At 30.2% G+C, this 25189-nt stretch overlaps 1 protein-coding gene across 5 annotated transcripts in view; it reads left to right on the top strand.

Moving 5' to 3' along the window:
* Nucleotides 1-25189, top strand: part of Nmdar2 (glutamate ionotropic receptor NMDA type subunit 2) — a 183172-nt gene that overhangs the window by 105809 nt on the left and 52174 nt on the right. The window lies entirely within an intron of this gene.

The raw sequence follows: 25189 nt of genomic DNA, 5'->3' as shown, positions 1-25189 counted from the left end.
TACAAAATATATAATCTTAATAATATAATATATATAGATATATAATAAATAAACGATATTAGAGAAGAGATAATGAGTACGAACCAATATTTTGTTTCAATTCCAACAATCCGTGATCAAGAGATAAATAGCGTCTTCTAGATAATCTTTTAATTTCCCAAAGTTAATCTCACAATATTATTATATATATCTTGTCTCATACTGTATATACATATATATATATATATATATATATATATATATACACACATATATATATATAAATTTTATCAGCGAAAGATAATTAGAAACTTTATATAAAAGCAAAGATATAAGAACTTTTATTAATAGCAGTGTTCAATAATAATTTCTTGTTACTTTTCTTAAGCATAATAATCGAAAAAGATGCAATTTATTGTAGAGTAGAAAATTAATGCTATTTTATGAAATTTATTTGATCTGAGTATTTCTAATGAGTTTGAAATATATATAGAAGAAAGTCTCCTATTATGAGATAAGCGCCTAATATGAGATATGCGGTGTTTCCGCTATCTATTGATTCTATGAATTTATTGTTCCATGAATTTATTGTTCTTGGATTGAAAACTATTTAGTGAAAAATTCATTATTAGATCATGTCTGTAATCATTGCAAAAAAAGATTTTAGAATTTGGATTTAGAGTTTGGTCTTCAAATTTCATTGAGATAAGAACTTTTAAACTTTGTTTATTATTTAATAGTAAATATTTAGCAATAAATTCTTCATGTGATGATAGAGTAAGATCGTACTAATAGAAAAATACGTAATATGTTGAATTGCTTAATTACAGAAGTTAGATTTGATAATCGTAAAATTGCAAGGCATGGAAATCGTAATATGAGGTACCCAGGGTATTCCTAATATGAAATAACCTTTGTTTCTATGTCATAGTGAAAATTGTTGCTAAAGTATAAATGTTGTACAATAATAAAAAGGACAATCGGAATAAACATCGAGTGCCTGTTTCTGCAATGCTTGGTTTCAACTACTTAAAGACGAGTCAGTTAGGTACAGTGCATCGCATACTCATTTTGTACGCACTGGCTGTGTTTATTTGTATTTTAGAAACATTATATAAAGTTTTTTTTTAATTGTAATACTGATGTACTTTGCGTTTTATTATCGATTTTTCGGAACATCTCATATTAGGAGCACAATTTTTTGACGATGTTGCGATTTGCTCACTTTTTATATTTCTTTAATTTATAAAAAAAATAAAATTTGAATTAAATTTTACATAACATTATCTTAAACTTTACTAAATTCCCTTCAAAATGATCTATTATATTTTAAATTCTGCCATAGATTTATCCAAAATGAACTCGGTATTTCATAATAGGGGCCTTTCCTCTAATTTGTGAAGAAAATTTAGAGAAGCATTCAAAACAACATTTTGCGTAGTCGCGTAAAAAATGCAAAACGTTCGCAAAAATATCTCAAAATAGAAAATTAAGACACAATCTGAAAAGTGTTCAGAAGCTACATTTTGGAAAGTTATACAAAGTACAAGTAAGCTAGACAGATGATTTTCTTCTGCACCTTCTTCTTGATCTTCTTTTTTTTTCTCGATTTTATTATTACTCGCAATCGAAGTGTGCTGATTTATATGTCTCTCCTTTCCTTAGCTATTGGAAGTTTCAATTTGTTGCTCATACCTTCCTCACGACAAATAATTTTGTTTGGGATGTTTCAACTGTTAAAAGACAAATGTCGAAAAAAGAAAGAACAATAATAGATATACATAGATAAAAGGTTTTTATTAAAATCTAAACTATTAGATATATTTAATTAGCTAAATATACTCACACAATAATATTTTTAAAGATACATTTTTTTATGAGTATTAATTTATATTTTTGTTATATTTTTTAGCTCTTTTTAACTTTTTAATTTTTATTTAATTTATTTAGCTTTTATTTTGATTATTTCGTAAAAAGGTTTATTTTAAATAATTATTTAGTGTATACTGTTTACTTCTAAATCCATATCTTAATTTACATCAAATACATTTATATAATTCGAATATATAATCTATACGACGAAATTTAGCAATCAAGATTTCCGAGCAATTAATATCAGGCCAATTTACCGTTCGTGACATCTCCATTATTTGCTCGCATTTACTTCAATCAACGGCAAAGTCTGTCATACATAGAATTAGTTTCCTCGAAATATTTTATAAAATATGCGGATGTTAATTTTGTTTTAGAATTTATTAAATAGCTTTGCAAGAAATAATATAATGTTCAAATATCTTTTACATCTAACATAATGACATATACATATTTATGCATATGACTGTAAATATTGTTACTGTACTGTATTAGACGTAAAAATATTTTTAAAAATATACGTATATATGTATTCAATTTTTCTAAGCAAAACTTAAAATTAATTTATATATTAAATAAACTCTATATGTAATGCTTTTTATTGATAGGCTTTTTCTATGCACATTTTATGCACTTTCTTCATTATTTTTTTCTACACATTTTGCAACGTATCTTATATAAATAACTGCAACTATTTAGTGAAGTTTCTGAGCAATTACTCGATATCTGATCTATTTACCAGAATCAGAATACTATAGTATGAAGCGGCGTGTTACAAGTGCTTGGCATACCGTTTGAAACGCCGATCGAAGAGCTTTTGAATTATTTGCCTTAACGTTCCTTTGTTCATGTCCTTATTAAGAATCTTTTACTCGACATCATTATAATGAGAAATGAGTTGATAGGAGGAGTAAGAGGGGAGAATAGTAACGGTATTTTAACAAACAACACAATATAAAACATTTTTGCGAATTGTAAAACGTTTCCTTTGCATACAACTTTTGTTCGTTTTTATATAAAAATAATAAGAGAAATCTCGCAAAATTATTATTCATTAACTAAAAAAAAAAAGCTAATATTTAAAAAATGAAAAATTTTATATGTTACATATCAGAATGAAGAATACATTAATTCAAAAGAAATATAATATTACATTCGAAAACTGCGTGTCAAAATAAAAAGATACATTTAATGAATAACGATTGAATAGATATTTTTACATTTACTGGTATATTTAAAAATATATGCGATTTTAATTGATACAAATAGTATTACTAATTTCTTCATGTTTTGATACATTGAAAAGTTTTAACTTCGTTGCATTAAGCATTTATTTAACTTAATATTTTGTATGTAATTGCATATAGTTGCAATTTATATCAATTGTGATTATTAAATTATATAAAGAAACATATAGTGATGTTAATTTTAGTTATTTTTAAAAATTATTTATTTTAAAACGCTATTAGAAAAATTATTATATTTATTATAGAAAGTGCATGTGACACACACACACACACACACACACACACACATACACACACACACACACACACATGCGCGTGCGCGTGCGCATTAGTCTCATTTAGTAGATAATTAAGCTCTTTTAAAACTAAAGCAACGTTTCACGCAAAGGCTAATTTCCTCTGCTTATTATATTTTTCGTCCTTTGAAAAAGATTCATGCTGTTTTCGAATTGGAAAAGATATAGCTACGAAAAGAATCGTCTTCACCAATCAAGCTTCATGCGACCTTTAAATTGTCACCTCATCTGAATTTTACTGTTTCGGGGTAATTTCACGATCAATCAATAGATTTCATCGTAGACTTACCGGCGACATTCGCACAAAGACTGCGCTGACCCTTCTACGGCAAGTTCGAGCCATTCCAACAAACGACATCCTCTTATCGCGGGCCATTCCACAGATTGATGCGGCTACATCGCGCGCTCCAATACGGAGTTCAGATTGGTGTGCGTCATCGATTAGTAATTTGGGACGCAGACTTTTAGTTTTTCCAAGCTTAATCTTTTTTTTCTTCCTCTTTCTCTCATATCCGTGTCTGGATAGAATGATGCCTTTGGCGATATTCCGTCGTAACAATCTTTCTTCTATTAATTTATATAAAAAGATAAAATCAAGGGTGACACGAGCTATTACATTACTTTTTTCTAAAATTCTTAGTACAATTTATGATTCTTTTAATGCATAAGTTATAATTTTTTGAATTATTAATATAATTCTTAGTTGTGCTATTTTTAAAGGCTTAACTTAATGATTTGTGAAGTCTTATATTCAAAGGAAAGTAAAGCAAATTAATTATTTTTTAATATTGATAAATGCTCCTTGTCATTCTTTACTGTTATTGAGTTTTAAGATAGGATCATTAAACTTTGAATGAGAAGTAATGAAAATGTCAATGGACTCTAGTTGCCCGATATAAAAACAAGATGATATCCATCTATTAACAACAGTTTGACCTGAAATCTCAAAATAGTTTTCTTCAATGTGGACACTCGGAGTGTTTCTTACAAAAATAACTACTAAAATTGTGTGAAATCGAAGAAGTAACCGGAGAAAGTAACATAATGCATTTCTTGATTAGAAGAATAAAAAAAAACCTATTACTTGAGTGTAGTTATTAGTAGAAATTTCCTATTCCAACTGCATTGACCATTTTATCTCTCTTTTCTCAAAAGATATTTTACTATCCTAGAGTAGTTAGAGAAATTGTTGGTAAGAATTTTTTAAAGCAAAATTTTTCAAAGCAGAAATTCCTAAAAATTTTGTTATAATAGACAATTTTCCTTTATTTTTTCTTCTGTATTTTATTCATACAACAATGTTTTGAAAAGATCGTATCACGTTGTTTTATGTATATTTAAGGTGATCCAATACATACCAGACCAATACATATCATTTGTTATGTACAATACATATCATACCGTTCATATCATTTGTGGAAAACTAAATCGAAACTCCTTCTACTATTTTACAATATATAGTCGCAACAGTTAACGATATTAATTTCTAAAAATTGCCAAGTAAGTGGAATAAGACTGATATATAAGACAACAATTAAAAATCTTTGAAAGATTTCAAAGTTCTTTATGAAAGTTCTTTATTATTTCAAAAATATTTCTCAAAGAACTCTTAATGATATCCTAAAATTGTCTTATGTGTCGATTTTAGACAGAATCTGTTTATTGGATAATTAAAAATAATTGCAAAAGTTGCAAAATGGTAGATGATTCTTTGATTCAGTCTTCCATAGTACGGCTTCTCCGGCTGATCTGGATCACTTTGTAGAGCATTATATTATGTACACACACACACACACACACACACACACACACACACACACACACACACACACACACACACACGCACGCACGCACGCACGCACGCACGCACGCACGCACGCACGCACGCACGCACGCACGCACGCACGCACGCACGCACGCACGCACGCACGCACGCACGCACGCACGCACGCACGCACGCACGCACGCACGCACGCACGCACGCACGCATATACATATACTTTTTATACACAAGACATAAGTATACATATTTTTATAAATAATATAAAATGTCATGCTTGAGCAATTTCGCCTACTGTAAATAAAGTAATATGACCTTTTTCCCATTTCCGACAAAGTGAATCAATCACGATAGCCATTCTGGATCGTCCATCAAGTGGAAGTTTCAATTGTACCTACGCTATAATCAGACACTACTATTGCAATGAACGCCTCCGCACATATCGATACGATTCTGGATTTCGTTTTCGATGCTATCTCTCCGCTAAGAACATTTAATCAATCTTGTCGTTGTCCGATAGGTCTGTCGAATGCGTCATTTGGACGAACTACTCAGTACACGAGATTTTCTCCCGACGAAGTCGTTCGTCATTCAATAAAAGAGAGGGAAATCAGGTCGAATCACTAATGGAGCTTTTCAATGATCTCACAGTGCTTCTCTTCGGCCAATTCTTAATAATCAAGTTTTGCCCATCAAAAGATCTGACTGATCGCTCCATGGAGAAATTTTTCCTTTCTTCTTCATAGGGTGCATTGTTATTTCAATCAGCATCAATTCTTTTCTTCCAATAAGTAAACCCTAGGGTAACTTTAGCAAGGTATTGCAGCGTTATGATTCATTCGTCGACGAATGAATCCATAAGATAATTCCGAATAACTGTGTGGGGAATTTATCCAGAATGTGTAGCAAAGGTAAATATTATTTTCACTTTTTATGAAACATTATTTATTTAGTCTTTGTACATTAAATGATGTTTCAGAATAACTGGAGTGTATTCACTGTAAAAAGAGTCTGGTAATAATTACTAAATGTTGAATGAAATAATTTTAATCAAATATTTGTTTAATATAACCAAATATAATACGTATATTATACTTTTTTAAATATTTAGTAATTATCAAATGATCGTTTATATTTATTATAGTTTAGTAATACATACTAAATATTTAGAAAAGTAAAGTTTCTCTATTGATGACCAAATGTTTAAAATTATTTCACTCGACATTTCTTTGAAATGGAATTGCCAGATTTCTTTCTTTTTCAATGTAGATGACATTAACTACTATATAGTATATTAACAATAGAAACGATTTTTTTTAAATAAAATTCTGAATTAATTTGATATTTTTAAAACGAAAGCTATATAATAGCGGAAACTTTTTTACATATAATTTTATGGACTTTATATAATTTGGGAATTCTTTTAGATTAATTAAATACTTGTAAGCTATTTGTAATTAAAAGTAGATAAAATCGTTTATCGGACGCGGAAAAAATTAGCGCAACTGTAGTGAAATTCGCGTTGGAAATGAACATTTCATACACGTCGGGGCAAATGGTCAGAGGAAATTGCACCAATATATCCCATTAACGTATGAAGAATGCAACAGAGTGACATTAGGATGCAATCAGTACTCGAGGTCGAATACGTTTGAATTTGTGCTTTTTTCTTGCTAATCAAACTCGTGCGAACACAATGTAACGTATTGATTCATGATATATTAAATATATGACATAACAAATTCGAAACGCACGATATAATTGATTATAAAATCAATTGCTACATGTACATAACTTATAAAACGAAAATCAATACGGCGGATATATTATTTCCTATAAAGTTGATCTTTTAATTACGGGATGCTGCAAATAATTTCACGTTTTAGTTAATTACTGTATATTGATTATAGTAACTGACGATATATATATATATATATATATATATATATATATATAAAACATATAGTTTACGTAATAGCGTAACGGTAAATAGTATATATGGAAATATGATATCCTCGCGTATTGAAAATGGGTGAACGTCAAAGCCAAGAGTTTGTTTTAAAAGTCTGTCTTTCTTAGAAGAATAAACAAAAGGAGAAACAAATGGAAAGGATGTCAAAATAGGTCATGCTTGGAACACATGTTATTTGGTTCGAAGATGAAAGGGACGCAATAGTAATATTCTATGGCAATTCTCATTTGATACCGATGCGTATTACATGTCTTTCTTCACATAGGGGAAAAGAAATGAAAGAACGCTTTGTAACACAGATTGTGTTGGGCAAAAGGTGCGAGAGGAAAAAAATACACCATGTGACCGGTATAACAAAGTAAATTGTTCAGGACAAGGCGATCGAATTGAGGATGGTTCGTACAAAGAAAATCGCAGAGAGAATGCATATGGATTGGGCACGTAGCAGAGGCCATTCAATAAAGTGATTCAGCGCGAAATCTCGTAAGCCGAGTGTATGCATTATGGTTTTCAGCGATTCGATACGAGCCATGCCTGAAGCGCTCTTATGAATATTTGATGTCGATACTGTTACGTCGGATTGTCTGCGTATCCCATTACTGCACGGACATCAATACTTTCGCAGATGACTGTACGCATAATAAAAGGAAGCGTTTAAGTTTTTGATTATATTAATTTTATAATAATAATTTTATAATAGTATATGTTTATTATTTTATTATTTATTATGTTAAGAAAGATATGACTGTAATCTTAAATATCAAGAGCATGATGTTATTAATTAGCTATCTTAATTTTAATGAGCATGTAAACGATACAGTTTATATACACAAAAATATTATTTCAGTATTACTTTTTAACGCTATATTTTCGATGACATAAATTATTTTTAATTACGATTTGTTTGAAAAATTTCTGCTAAAAAATATATATAGATTGTTTTAAAATGTCTTATATAAAAATATGTCAGCTAACGAAGTCGTTTTTTCTGCAATAAGCTTTTATGTAAGAGAAATATTTAACTATTATATTTAAACTTGCTACTAAAATTATTATGTATGTTATTATATGCCGCTGCATTTTCGAAAGAAACTATATGCATGCATAATACATGCGTAATAAAACAGTAGTTTGTAATTGTGATCCTTAATATCAGATTACCTTCCACGACGTGGATAATCATTCATGGGAAATGTTGAATAAGAATATCCTAAAGAGTACCAGTTATACAGCAATATATTTCATTAGTAAAATTGTTTTTATCGTATTAAGCAAATAATGTTTATATAAACTCAACGGTTAATTCTTCAATCATAATTACCAAGTAAACAATCACTTAGGAAATTCTCTGTGCTTTAAGCTATTCATATTCGTTCCTCCTGTTTGCAGTGTAATATCACGGTCCCTTGCGCACAAAGACGACTGTTAATGCCACTCTCGTAGAATTCCAGAGTGCGGAAATGTAGTCAAAGTAATGTAATATACTGCCACTACCTCTTCGTACCGGCCTGTCCATCCATGATAGGAAACCAATGTCTCTGTTCACAGTGAACGTTTATTTAGGCGAGCTTTCGTGAGATCACTTTCCTAATGTCATTGCTTACTCGGAAGGCCTCTATAAATTCGATCTTTGGTGATGATACTGCTTAAATTGAGATTTAATAAAATTAAAATTTCCGTCAACACAAGTCAACGCAATTACATTCAGTTATTTAATATCGCAATGTTTTCTTCTCAATTTATCAACGTGAAATAAAAGCTCCTTTCGTCATCCAATTTTACGAAATTGTCGTGATACATTTATCGCCGAAGTTTTACTTCGTGAAAGTTGAATTCTATACTTTGCGGAAAGTTTTCGTATATTTTCTTGTCAGTATATATTTAGCTGTATATATTTCTTACTAACATGTACAACAACAGTACACAATTTCTGAACTTCAAATTTGAAGATATTAAATTTATAATTTTAGTAGTGCGTTAATGTAATTAAAAATAAATAAATGAGTTTTTAATTACACATGAAACTTTTACTTAAAGTCTGTAGCAAAAGTATATAAATTTGATATTGATAAACAGTTGGGAGTAAAGAGTATCCTTATAATCTTCGCATTATAAATTTTATATAAATATATTTTAAAGATAGAATTATTTGATTTTAAATGAAACGATGTATATAGGTTATTTTAATTATTGTTTAAGCGTGAAGTAAATATCACTATGAAGTGATTTCTTTAATAATTGTTTCAGCGACAGACTAACAGTTGTTATCTCTCTCTAGTTAGCTATTTTACACGGAAATTGTTAATTCTGCAATAACAGTGGAGAATCTCTCAACCACAACGAGTGAATTATTCCATCAGAATTAAATTTCCACGTGTGTGTGTGTGTGTGTGTGTGTGTGTGCGTGTGTGTGTGTGCGTGGGTGCGTGCGTGTGTGTGTGTGTGTGTGTGTGTGCGCGCGCGCGCGCGCGTGTGTGTGTGTGTATTCGTGCGTATATTGTATTGTATTTACGAAAGTCTATGCTATGCATTTGCACGTATAGTGTTGAAGACACATTCGAATAAGTGACATACATAAATTTGAAGACACACATGTTAAGTATCCAAGCAGAGCAACAAATCATTATGATATCAAAATGTCAAAATTACTCCAAAATGATCATTGAAAGTCATTTTTCAATTATTTTCGATTAATTTTAATGTCATTTTGATAATGTCGTTATCATTTTAATAATGTCGTTATCATAACTTGTTGTTCTGCTTGGGATATCATCTAAAATAATGAACAGCATATTATTACATCTGCTATATTACATCTGCTTTATATATTTTTTTAAATATGCGGAACGATCATTAATATCGTGCGAATTCACTCCAATATCGAATTCCATCGAAGACCCTGCAACCCTTTTAGGTATGGCAGGATCGTGGAGTCGATTATTCTCGGTATTTTAGTACTTTTTCCGTGAAGAAATCTGACAATGAACATTTCCGAAGTATGCTATTCATGTTATTTATATTAAAACATAAATCATCTGTAGAGATTCACTGAAACTTACATACAAATGACACAACAAACGCCAACATGAAACCGAAACTTCGTGAAATAATTGTTAAATTAATATTTATATATATAATATATATATATATATATATATAAATTAATATTATAAATTAATATTTATATCATGGAATAATAGACTATTATTCTAATTACTTCGATTTAATCATAAAGTCATAGAAAACTATGTATTCATTATAATCAAGAATATCTTATATTAATTTAATAACGTCTAATTTAACTTTATGACTAACAACAATTTTTGTGTAATGTACTTTTGTAATATTAATATAATTTTCATGTTATTCTCCTTATTTAATTTCCTGTAATTTTCACATGACATCTCACGAATTCAAAGGACATATAACCGTACTGCTGAGAGACACGTCGGACACGTTCCTCTTTTATGTGATATTTTAATAGAAACATGTACAGCGTATTCGGATGACTGAGCCAGACAAAATCCATTCAAATAATTACTTTACTTTCGCGCGTGGGATAGTAAAACATACCGCAAGCGAGACTTACCTTTAGGTACAGCGAGGTTCCTAATTGCAGCACAAAGAACATCGTACGATACTGAGCTCTCTTATTCTCTTATTCAGTATGAATCCAAACAAAATTACGTATCCTGTACCTTCTTCTTTCACTTCGTGTGGTAACGCGATCACGTACGTTGGGCTTAATTAGAACTTTGCGCAGATATGTCAATTCGTTGGAATTGTTGGATCGAAATTCTTTCGAATCTTAAGATACTATACATTTAAATTATAGAATTCCTAAATCGATATTTGAATATTGAGGCTGAAATATTGCATATCACGATTTTTAATCCTGCCAATTATATAAATATCTTCTCAAGCAGCAATCTTAAATTTTTCTATTCACCGTTTTAATGAAATGCTTTCAGCTCTATTAAGTAACTTACCATCGAGGGTGTTAAACAAATTTCTTTCGATACGTCTTTTGATACGTCTGTCGATGCTTATTACATTAACATAAGAATGGACGTGTACTTACGGCAAAAGAATGTCGGTAGGATTGAGTTCGGGTTACCGGCGCCTACTTGTCCGCGTTACATTTGCATATTCTAAGGGGAGAAAGTTTTTAAAAGGAAATTGCTGGAGAGGGAATGTTTGCGTGTGTAGGTGTCTTGTTCCTGTGGTACGCTTTATATATGTAGAAAGAATCTGTATCGATTGGCGGCATTTTCCATTTAGGTAGTATAGCAATGTGCACGTGTGTATGAAATTACATGGTCTGTGTGAATACAATTAGTCGTATTAATCGATTATCGATGCCGTATTCCATTATCTCGTATCTCGTTATTGATGATGATTGATTCGATTACAAAGATCGACAATACATTTTTAATATTAATTTAATGATTACGTGTACGCGATGTTTTATATATAAAAGTATTTACGTGAATTAAGAGCATTTAATTGAACCCGATAAAAATCAGATAGTAGGAAATGTTTTTTAAATTATTAATTATATTAATTACATCCCATTAATTATATTCTATGTCATGTAAATGTAGGATAGTTATAAACGATATTCTAATTTCTCATTCGTGTCGCAGATTCTGTCCAATGTAATAATTGCTTGTTTTCGCATGAAGAACATTTCGATCTCAGTAACGTTTTCTCTACCTCAATAACTTTACGGTCACTTATTGCATCACTGAGCAAACAGCCCTGGCGAACAGTTGAAGTGGAGGCAAACCCACTTTCGAGAAATATACAAATTAAATTTCGTTAAGCGAGAATTTTATTATGACTTGTGCTTAATTATTTATAGATCAGTTTTTTCTCGAGAATAATATTTATATTATATAATAACAATAATTGTTAATTTATTATTATATTATTATATTATATTAATATTATTAATAACAATAAGTATTAACAATAAGTATTATTAATTGAAATATTTTTGAATAATTTATTCTTATTATTAGTTTTCATTTTAGATGTGAAATATTTTTTAGCTTTTTCGACTTTTGAAATCATTCTGCATTTAGAGACATTTACAGCAATAATCAGTTTATATAAATATTTTTTATATAAATTTTATGCTACTTTTTACTGATTTAACGAAATTTTGAACTGCATGTGTTTTTTCTTTGTCTCTTTCGTGTGTATTTAATAAATATCTGGGGATATTTAGACAATTAGTTTTAAATATTTATTAGACGTTTGAAAAAATTTCATCAATATAAAAATCACAATTTTATTCATTGTAATTATTTATTGATTATTATAAATAAATCTTAGTCAAAATTGAGTCATAGAATTAGAAATAGATATCATAAATAATCTCGCTATTCGCTGGCCTCGCCCTCGTTAAACGTTTCCGCAGAACGCAGACCGTATGTCACCCTTGCAGCATTGTTTTCCTGTCCCTTCATCCCTTGCTTTCCACTCCCGTCGTATCGTATTGATATTCAAAAACTGTCTCATACTTTTATTAAGTACAATGGAATGGAAGTACAAACACTAATACAACAAGAGTGACACGAAGGAAATGAGAGAAATCCATCATATATAGCTCTGAACCTCGACATATTTATTGTATGCGAAAGTCCTGGCGACCCTTAAAGTACCATGGACCGCCACCGCCGCCGCCGTCGCCGTCGGCGCGGTATCTGTTGCGGTATCCATGGCGACTGAGCACATGCGCGATGGTGTTACTCGGGCCATCCGCCGTGGAACACACCACGGGGGTGGTTTTTCGTGTTGGCACACCCGGGCGGTTGGCTGGGCGGTGTCTGTGGCCTTCACTTTCCTCCCGAAAATCGAAGGCTACGGGGGTGGTAGCCGTCCCTTTTTCCTATATCTCTCCTCTTCATCACCTTCTTCGTTTTCTACCTTCCTTCTACTTCTTTTCTTTCCGTTTTTCCCTTTTCTTTTTCTCGGTCTTTCTATCTATACCTATACCTTATTCTGTTTTTATTTTTTTTTGCTTTCTCTTTTTATCACATTTTCGCGTCGTACTTATCGGGGCTTACGTCTCTAAATTTCTTCTTCGATGTGCGCGTCTTCGGACATACACGTGTCATGGGAGGGTTTCGTAAAGTCGCATTCGTCGTAAGGGTGCACGTGTCAAAACAGCAAAGAACAAAGTGAAAGTGTCGCATTCCGGCAATTCGTTACGTCTCTCATTTTGTGCACTCGAATTGCTTGTGTACAACTGGCAGCATTCTAGAACTTCCTTTCGTCTTTTGAAGACCTTCAGGGGTTGAAGGGTCTTCAGTGATCTCGTTGAGCCCGTTTTTCAGCGCGCAAAGTGCCCGGGAAGAGCTCTAGCGAATCGAAAGATCGTATACAGCATGGATCAACCAAGCGTCTCCACTGCGCCAGTGAAACTTCCTAGTCACGTGAGCAGCGAGGGTGGCGAGGAGGTGAGAAGGAATGAGCCGAGTGTGCCGTAGTCAGCGATACGACGACGAAGAGCGAGATACGGTCCGCGTGGGAAGCCGCCGATGGATCTTCCGATTCTCGTCGACTAGCGAGGATAGCTTACACGTCGATCGATCATCTAAACAGCTGTTCCAAAGATCGCTACCAGTCTCGTTCCGTGACCAAGTGCCGACGCGTGTACCGTTGTAGCGATTCTTGGAACCGTAACAAATCGTGGCACTTCATCACAGTTGGCGAACTTTCTCTCGTTGAGATAGATAATTCACTCGGTAAACTCGGCGAGCTCGAGACTTCGTTATAATGAGCCCGAAGAAATATATTGCGCTGAGTTAGTGAAACAACTGACGAGTGACAATAACTCAGATCACTTCATTTGCAGCATGATTGAACGACCAATAGCACGGTGACTTAAATAAATACATATCCTTCGACCAAGTGCGAAGCAGATCGGTCGTGAGTATCAGCGCAGCTTCCACCACCTCATGCGACGGAGATCGTGCGACGCGTGGATGCGTCCAATTTTGATCAAGAATGACCTGATTTCCATCTTCAGAGCTAAGATCGATCCTGGAGAGTATCCCACTCTACATCGCCCTGCGTATTCGTCTCCGTTTTCCTCTCTCGCAGATTCCGGAGGAACGTCGTGGCGCGTCCGCAGAAACGGATCTTCGTGGTCGGCGCGGATGATTATGTCGCGAGCTGACACCACTGCCACATCGATCACTGTCAAGTAGATCGCGCGTTTGCACCTTTGTGCGGCTTCAGAGGTATCACATATTTATTGATCCGAAAAAGGATCATCGATGATGTTAATTATGCGGATGAATATGACTAATTGCAAGTCAAAGTCTCGAATGTCGCTCTTTTATTCATAACGTTGCGTAATTTATTTAAAACTTTCATCGGACTCTCTCTTATGTCTGTTTATATCATTAATTAAAATGTGCCAGAATGTTGTTGAAGACATACAACTGAAAGATAAAAATACCTAAAAGTATTCTATGTCTTCACTTTCTATGGGCTTCTCTTTTTAATTTAAAACCTAAATGTTTAAAAAATTAAGTTCCTTGTTATACTATAACTTTTAATATTTTAAATAACAGAAATATCCATCTTATAAGTATTTTGTGTTTTTTTAATTCTAGAAAAACCGTTAAATATTTATGATATTTAATCGTAGAATTAATTATTCAAATATTTATTTTAATATGCGTAATTTAAGTAACATGTTCTTAGTTTTATGCTCTTACGATTTATTTTCAATTCCGACAATCGCGTAAAAGATCGATGGTACATTTTTTTCTACAAAATCTGTATTCACTATGTTATTGCAATTCTCACTGTTTGGCTTTGCAATGATCTGATCCACTCGCGAAAATATCCGATTTGAACGGTGTACTTATCGCTCGTACTCCATGCATCACAAAAGCGCTAACCAATCTGAATGGACAATTTTCAACTTTGTGCACACCCTACGGGAACTATAGTTCACTATCATTTCTCTTGTGCTCGTAACACAACAGTCCCCACGCATCAGCACGTTACGCTCGAGTTAATTCCGTCAATCGGTTCCATCGAAATCAACACAAAACACGCTAAATACTCTGAAACGCTCAGCTGTACAGACCCTTTAACATTCCTCTATTGCCCGATGAGTATCCGATCGGTCCGTTAACCACTAGTTATCTACAGCTTTGAAAATACGTAGGATGATAATGGATGCATCTGCTTGCGTAAAGCTTTATGTCCATGATGCTAGAAATCAGCAATCGAGACTTCGGGTGAAGAAAGAATTGACCAATCGCAATGGTCATGTGTTCAAATTGTTCAAATTTGATTTGTTAATTTTTTCTCTGTCCGAGATCTCGGACTGATTTTTAGCATCGCAGATATCGGGCTTAATACCGACAATTTTCTACACTCTTATATTCATTTTTAACTCTTTCGCAAACCTCAAATGCAGCCTTCCAATCATTATCGCTTAAAGAGGCGTTAACTGGAGATCGCATTGATTAAATCCTAATATAGGATCAGATAAACATGTCAATATTCTAAATGGAATGAAATGTTCTTTGCTTCACTCTTGTCATCATCTTGTTTTATTTTTCAGTTCTCGTCTTTTAGTTCCACTTCTTCGAATGAACGGTATTACGTTTTGTTTACTAGGATTTATGACGTCAACGTCACGTATTTTCGCCAAGTCTCACGCTTGTGATCGGTGATACATTATAGAGTCGATTTATCGCGTTTCAGAGTAGCAAATGTTCATACCGTTCATTCACAGTGCAAAACTGTTATTAGCAGTATGCTCCTACAATGTTTCTTTGGTTATCGCATCCATTACTGCTGCACGAGATATCGATTCGCTGCCCTGCATTTATACGAACATCCAATATATCTGAATAAAATGCAGAGCACGTTTATTTCTGTTTTATTATTAATCCCTGCTAAACCAGAATTGCTTTTCATCGAAGGATGATCATATTAAATCTAACGGAATTCTCCAGATAATATAAAAATATTAGTTGTTAGTTAAAGAAATGTTTAAATTGAATAAAAATGAAAACATCTAGATTAAAAAAAATAAAACAAAAGCTTTATTTATTTATGTATTAAATGTAGTTATATTTTCAAACTATTAGAGTAATTTTATAAAACAATAAAAAATTATTGTAAAATATACAATTTTATAATCTCTATAGTAAAGCAATAAAATCTCTTAAAAAATTAAAATAAACATATAAATCTTCAAATAAGATAAATTTCAAGTAAATAAGTTAATTTAAAGTAAGTAAATTATATGTATGTATTTAAAGTATAATAAGTAATATTATATGTATTATTTTTTGTCCTAGGAAAATGTAGCGTTATAACAAATTATTAACCAATACTAATAGAATATGATAAGTAGTATGCTAAGCAGTTTTTCCATATAAAGTTTGTTTATTTAATATGACTCAGCCCGAGTTTTGATTATACGAACAGTTTTTGCTGCGTTAACAACCTTATTGCTCCGCAATCGTGCAGAGTCTGAGGATTAAACCAGCTGGAACACCGAAGGGTGGCGCATGACCTTAATAGCCGTCTATATTTTTTGTTACTTCCCTAGCTCGTTTTCCCTTTTAGCCTTTCACGAATTGGAAACCCTACACCTTGTTTCACGCTGCAGGCAGTCTTTGGATCTCTAGAGAGAGTAATATGGTTCGCTCCATTTTACGTAGATTTCGACTTATTACATACGTTTGTTTAACGAAATAACTTCAAGGAGATCTTTTTTTTTATAAATATTTTATTATCTTTTTATTTGCAAAATTTTAGAGGTGTTTTTGTTTTATTTCTTGATAATATGTAGATTTAACGCTATCTTTTTACATTATACATATTTAATTTTTTTATATTCTTTTTTTTCCTTTTATTATAGCTTTAACATTGATCTTTTAAATTTTTTTATATGTATACAACTTAAAAGTTTATAAAATGCATAACTTCCGACAAACTTATAAAAAAATACACTTGTAAATTGTCAGAATAATTGAAGTTATACAGACGAAAATAAAAAGTATTTGCGGTCAAATATTTTAATTAACATGATATACGAAGTTTATTTCATTAAGATTATTAATTATAACAATATATCGAGTTTACCACTTGCGTTTGAAACAATTTATCAGTGTTAAGTGACTTTCGTTAAAATAAAAATACATTCTACAAAAACGTAGAGAAAATTTCATAAAAACGTGATATAACTTTTTAGATTATACTTATTTATTTTTAACTTTCTTGTATATCTCCAATCTTTCTATCAAACTTTGTGACTCTTAGTTATATTTGTTCTGCCCTCTGGCGTAATATATATATATATGTATATATATATATATATATATATATATGTGTGTGTATAGCACATATTTTTTCTTGATAGCATAGCCACCCCTTGTTTTGTCAAAAGAAATCAAAGATCGTGTGATCAATGTTAAAAAGGTAATTTCAGAGCATCCCCGCATGCTATATGCCAGTACGACAAAACCGTTCTTTATTCACATTTTATCGTTTATGTTTGTGTTTCTATATTTTTCCCTAATGTAATTATTAACCATTGCTAACATTCGAGCCACGTGTACAAACCACCTGTGGATGATGAATACAGTCAATCCTACACTTTCTGTCTTATTTGTGTATTATTAATCCGCGTAGTAGGTACACAGTAATAATTGCAATGCGTGTGTTTTGTTTACAACAACGTTTGTACCAATTAACATTATTCTCTTGCAATTTTTGGAATTCAGTTTATATGAATTGATACGAAGGCAGACGCATACTTCTGAGAAGGTAGAAGATACATTTTTTACAAATAAAACTTTTCTCACATACATATCTTGGAGAGTAGAAATTTCGAAATTCTTTGTATTTTTATTTAAAGAATGTTGAGCTGGTAAGACGTTAAAATAAAAATGATTTTTAAAGCAACAGGTTAAATGTAGGTAACTCTGTTGTTTTAATAGCTTAGTATGCTGTCAAATAAAACACATTATTCAAAAATAATGTTGTGAAATTTTGTTTAATAATATTTAATAATATTTAATAATCAGTAAGATACTTTATAACTAGATTGTTTTATTATTGTTTATGGGATGAAAGAATTACTTATTAAAACTTTTCTATGTAATATATACGCGCTTTAATGTTAATGTTGTTTAATATTAAAATATGATTAATGGGATTAATGGGACTAATGTAAAAAAATGAAATATTTTATAAATTGCTGTAAATTAACGAAAATAATTGTTGCATTTTTCTCTATAACTTTTTGAAATGTATATATCTTTCTTTCATAACAAATTTCAGAACGAAATATTTATGGTAATATATGAAGAATAAATGATTAATTAATACATTATTATACAGAATGATGCACAATACAGATAATATTTGTCTTATTTGTCTTCTATAATTATGGAAACGTGTTTAAATGCATAGTTTCGGTTTGTGAATATTACGCGTCAATTCGCTTATGAAACACATGGATGAACAGATAGTTAAACCGCTATAATTTCATAATAATTCTATCTCAGTTGTAAAGCATACCGCGATTATTGATAATTATAGTAGCTTGTAATGCTATGTTGCTGTCAAAAGAAGAAATGGAAATCATTCTCTTCGATGTTTCATGGAAGAAATTAAAATTAATCTTGCTTATATATAAAATAAAAATATTGAAAATTACAAATATTCTTAATGATATATTTTAACGAATATTTTTGAATATTTATTTAGTTTTGCTACTTTGCTTATTGGAAAAAAAAACAATCAGAATGGTAAAGACTGCCATGAATGAATAACAAAATTATTTCTATTTAAAATGGGAAATAAATTTATATATTTATAGTGAAATCTCATAGATCAAGCTTACAAAACTATTAGTGCCATTAACAGTGAAACCTATATACGCGTAGCAATATATTCCGTCATTCGATTGAATTTGCAACTCGGCCGTAATGACAAAGGTTTCTGCCTCTCATCGACTCTGTCGCATCGCACCCCTTGATTCCTATCGAATTTAATTTCACGCGTTTGATTGCAACGAGCGGCTACTAGTGGTGCAGAACAAAATGGACAGAAAAAAAAAGAAAAAAGAAATTGACACGAAATGCTTCGAATCAATAATCCAGAAAGCTCTTGCGAGATCAAATTTATGTCAGATTCCATATACAATAAAAGAATTGATCTTTCTCTTGTTTTCCCATTTGAGTCGTGTAAATAAGATTATTTGTCGCTTCAATATTACTTTCTATCTTGACAAAAAGATAAGAAATTTGCATTGTTATTATTATTAAAGAGATGTACTGAGTTGGTCAGAAAGTTTGTGTCGTTTTTTTAATACAAAATTGTGTTTACAATATCTTTGTCAAAAAAATAAACAAAATTTAAATTACAAAAAAAAGCGATTTTGAAGATTAAAATCTCTATTTTCAAAAGGTTACTATTTTTTTAGTTTTTGTGAGTTTGATAATTTTTACATACAGAAAATTATGAATTGAGAAAGATGGAAATTTTTTTCTAACTTTGGGTCTATTATTTGCTCAAAAAAAATTTGCAAAAATTTTCGGCTTTTCATCCAAGTGAAAGCTTAAAGTTTTCCCTACAAAATCGTTTTTTAAAAATGTCCCTAAGATTTTTTTGTTACTATCATGAATTAAATAAAAGGAGCATTTTGACTTTAATTGCTCGTAACTTCGTTAAAAATCATACCGCAATTTTTAAAAAATCAATTTTTAAAGCTAAAACTTTGCTTTATTGAATGGTATAATAACAACAACAAATGTATATTCTATATATAATTTTGAACTAAAAAATGGCACGAATTTTCTGACCAATCCAATAATTTGAAAATTGTATTTCTAATGTAACCTGTGCAACTATTATATATAACTATATAACAATGTATCTGTAAAATGATTGAAATTTAATTTATTGAGGATCTTTTTCAACTCATATTAATTGTAAATCTCAAAAAGTGATTTACCTTAAGTGGCTCTATAAAAAATATGTTATTGTTTAATTGAATTTAAAAAATGTTTAAAAATGTTAAGTTACATTTTCGATTTATGTTGTTAACTAATTCTTATGTAAAGCTTTATCTCTAACAACGCTATGTTAGATACTTATTGGTATGCACAGAAGAGCTTCGGTGCTTACCTAACTTTTAGGTTAATATTCTCGGTTAATTAATCATGCTCTATTATGATGAAGTACGCCAATGAAAACTAATTTTTTCGATTGAAAACGCAAAATCGCTCGCGTTTCTAATAAAATGCACTGATGAAGGAGCTGAAGAACTTAAATAGTATCGATAGGTTTTAAAAACTGAAGCATCGATAGCTTTTGAAAACTACATGTAAAAAATAAGCGAAGCGATCTTAGAAAATAAAAATTTAATTAGTTTGCTTTGTCAGCTCCTTGCATGCTTTTCACTTACATCAAATTCAATTCTGACTTTTCAAATTGAACGAAAGAAGAGAAATGTGATAAACGGGTGAAATTGAGATGAAAGACCGCACTTAAAGAAGTAAGGTGAATGATGGGATTAAAAGTTTTTGACCAGGTATTTGAAAAATCGCTAAGAGCACAAGAACTTCGGATAAAAAATTTTATAGATTGCTGTGGAAGATGAAATATGGCAGAAAAATGAGAGGAATTTAAAGTGTATGTGCGTATGCGTGGCGTGCGCGCGCGCGTTGTGTATGTGTAATTAAAGAGGCATATAAATGTATAACAGCTATTAAAGTAAATTATATTTTCGGTTTATTTCTCTAAATGATTGTACATTTAAACTTAAAAATATTAAAAATTAAATTATCCATAATTAAATAATTAAAATGCCTGATAAAATAAATAATGATCATGAAATCTTCAGTTTTGGTGTAATAATTTGTTTTTTAATAGAGAGATAAAAGATATGAAGGAGAAAGAGAGAGAAAGAGAGAGAGAGAGAGAGAGAGAGAGAGAGAGAGAAAGGGGAAAGAATAATGAAAATTTAATATAATTTTCTTCGTGGAATTGAAGATCGTTTTCGGTAGACAATAATAATATTAAAACGCGTAATTTAATTTTACAATTTAAAATACATTGAGCATAAGATAATTTTAAAATAATGAATGAAAGAATAATCCTCTATATTTCAAGAAAAAGTCTATGTGCGAGAGACAAAATTGAAATTTGCTAATATTTGAGAAGCGTAACGAGAGTAATTTAATAACTTCAACGATATCGGAAATTCAATGTGAAAACTGAGCAATCACAAACTTACGTGATTGACATTCTAATTATTATAAAATGTAATAAGTCGTTGATTTGTCGTACGATAATTCTCATGTAATTCACTTTATTTAATAAAATATTATCGTGTGTTTAAAGAATCAATTATTATAATAATTGATTAGAAATAATATTTAATATTATATATAAATATAAATATAAAATTAATATTACAAATAAAAATAATAAAATATACAATTCTTTTTCATTGAATAAATTTAATATGATATATTGTATATTATAATAAAATCTTAAATATTTTTATTTAAAATTAAACGCATTAAAGCTCGATTAGATGATTAATACTTTTAATTTAATTTTGTTTGTCATTGATTCTTCTTCAAGCTTCATATAATAATATACCTGGCGCAAACTTTTGATTGAGAAAATTAAGAAAAGAGCTTTTACACTTCATAAAAATGCAAATCATGATTACGATGAATGAATAGGACATCTAAAATTGAAGGAAAAATGGAAGAAAGCATTGAATATTGATGGAATAAAATAAAAAATGATAACGTTAAACTAAGAGATTATTTAAACTTAAAAATTAAAAATTCAATATAAAAAAGATGATTCCTAACATTGTAGATTGGAACGATTAATTGTTAAAAATATCAATTGATATAACAGATATAAATGATAAAAAGAATAATTTATTCTTGATATTATAAAATATTGTTTAAATTATTTTATTTTTATCAGTTCTCAAAATTAATTACATTGACATTTTCAAAAAAATTTTAAGTCTTATATTTGTACAAAATATTTATTAACATTTTTAGTGTTTAATATATTATCTACTTTTAATATATTATTATTATTGCTGTTTTTACAATATTTTGTCCAATCGTGTAATTATTTTTGAAATTTAATCTTAAATTTTTTATTTAAAGTTTATAATGTGTAAACAAGATGTTAAGAAGAAAAAACTATTTTTAATAATGATATTTAGAGCAATTGATATAATTATTATATTTCTCAAACAGAATAACAAGCCACAACATTAAAATGATATTAAAATAAATCGTAAATGATTGAATTTAATATTTATTTGAAACTATTTTGATGTAATTTTGATGTTATGATGATTTGTGTTCTAGGTTGAAATATTAAATATAATACAATTTTATAATTAGCTTTTTTTCAATATTAACCAATATTATTAAACAATATTCTTCTTAAATTTGCTTTAACATGAATTAAAATTAAGAAAATATTACTGCAGTTTTTTTCCGGCTGCTCTATCTAACTTTAAGATTCCACAATAATGCTTCGTGAACCATATCTGCAGTTTCAATTCCCTGCAATCTCGCGGTTCGATTTCTCTTTTTTCCCCATTTCGTTCGGTGCGGATTGAAAGGGGGAGGAAAGCTTACCTTTGTTATCTTCCATTCTTTTAAAGCTGAATGTCGTTTTGGAAGGATAAAAATTGCAGATGAGCGTGATTACAGGCTTAATTATCAAATATTCAGTTTTAAATACATATAACTATAGTTGCAGAGTGTATGACGTTTCTCATGCATAAAATACAGAACATAATTTTCTAAATTCTATGTAATATTATATATTATAAAGAAAGTAATTTTTATGTCTATTACTACAAACTTGATTTGCAATAATAGATCATAATAGAACATAAAGAGAGAGTGTTAAAGACCGTGATTATCAAACTTGTATTCATCTCATGATGAATTGTACAAGAAGAATAGACTTAAAAACTATTGTGTAACTCAAAATTCCATCAACGCAAGAGGGGTGCTGTCGTGCATATCTGTGCAAGTGCTATTAATATGATAAGTTTGTCTCCAATCTATATCCCTGTATTCCCGTCTATTTCCAAATCCTATTTTTATCAATAATCATGACAGTACGTCGAAATGCGAAATGGAGTAGCCGAGATCTTGTCAGATAACGATATCCGGATATTTCCGTAAATCCTGTTATCACCGATTTCCCGTTCGCATAAATAGCTCTAATCCGATATATCTCAAGGCAACCTTGACACCATCAGGATATCTTGAATCCGTAGAAATTGTACATGTAGAATTGTATCCATTCACAAAATAGGCATGTCAAGAGATATACTAATATGTTTTTTCAAAGAATTATCATTTTATTTGAATAGTTTAAAAAGTTGTATAATATTATAAGTATATATACATGACTATTAAGAAAAATTTACGGTGTAACTTATAAGAATATATTGATGATAAGTTATATTTTTATATTATATATATAAGATTAAAGTCGATAAATTAACTTTCTTCACAAAGGAATCAACAAAATTTGATTTTTAATATTTATTTGAAATTATTAAAGTTTATTTAGTTTAACGTGTACAATTAATGCTACTTATTAAACATACCATTTTTTACAACTATGCAATCGTTTTTTCCAAATGACACAAGTACAAAATAGATTCCCTTTTAGTTCGATATATTTCACGGTCAAATTCTTATAATGTTATTTAAGACTCGAACTTCGCTGAACCGGTCATCGGTTGCAGGATTCCGTACAAACGTGACTGCGATCCTTCCGAAGTACTTTCCAAAATCCAGGGCTTAACTAGAGCCGACACGACTATCTTCCTAAACTTCGGCATTGGTTTCTCTATCGGTAATTCCGCGAGTGACGGAATAACTTCGAGTTTGTTGAGAAACACGCTCGGAAACCGCAGAATCCTGCGGGTGTCTTTTCCCGTTAACGACGATTTCCTGTTACGGAACGAGCAGAAGCTTATTTATCACGCGGCAATTTCATTGCCGTCTTTATAAAATTAACTTTATAACTTCTCACCGCTTATTTATGCTCGCAGAGCATGTTCAAGCACACGTAAGATTAAAATTAGGTCCCGATAAAAAATTTTTCAAGCATGAATATGTATAAATATGTACAAATATACACAAACACGTAAATATTCATAAACATATATAATTATATATGAAATATGTCCACACATGTTCATACATCCCTCTTTTTTTTTTGTAAAATTACTTTTTAGTGTAATAAAAATAATAATGCGAAAACATAAAAAATAATTAAATTTTCACATTGTCCGTTTTAGAAAAAATCAAATTTAAAGAAATGTAGAAAAAATAGCTTATACACAATTATGTGTAATTTTATATAATTATATTTAATTTTATATAATTTTTTGTTGGGGTGTACTCGTGTCTGATCATTCTCTTTCATCTTAAACTGTTAAACCTTGTGTCTGAGTTGTTGCGACAGAATCATATCTTTAGAAGGAGGAGATCTATTAAACTCTTACAACCTTTCCTTAAAGGATTTGTTACAACTCATTATTTTATTATATTCATGAACTCAAAATATGACATTATTTCAACACTATAGTGGCTTTTTCGTTCTGTAAAGATTAAAATTATTTTATTCAAACGTTAAAAAAATTTGGATTGAATTTAATTTAAAATAGATGTAAATTTCATAATTTTTTAAAATTTAACGGTATATAAAATACATCAATATAAAAATATATATATACGGTACGATTCATTGAGAATGAAGGAAATTATGTAATGATAAAATTGTACTTCATCAAACAGACAGTTATTATTAATTACAAAAGTAAAATTGCAAAAAAAGATATTTGTCAGTTTTATATGCAAAAACGTTTACAGTCACGAGATATTAATGGATTTATTAAACTCGATATTTCGTTTGCGATCATCATAAAATGAAAATATAGATGCGTATAATATATGCAAATTCCTCGTTTATC

The sequence above is a fragment of the Acromyrmex echinatior genome, chromosome 5 (genome assembly GCF_024713525.1).
Source record: "Acromyrmex echinatior isolate Ae372 chromosome 5, ASM2471352v2, whole genome shotgun sequence".
Taxonomy (NCBI): Eukaryota; Metazoa; Arthropoda; class Insecta; order Hymenoptera; family Formicidae; genus Acromyrmex; species Acromyrmex echinatior.
This window is presented reverse-complemented; position numbering and strand designations above follow the sequence as displayed.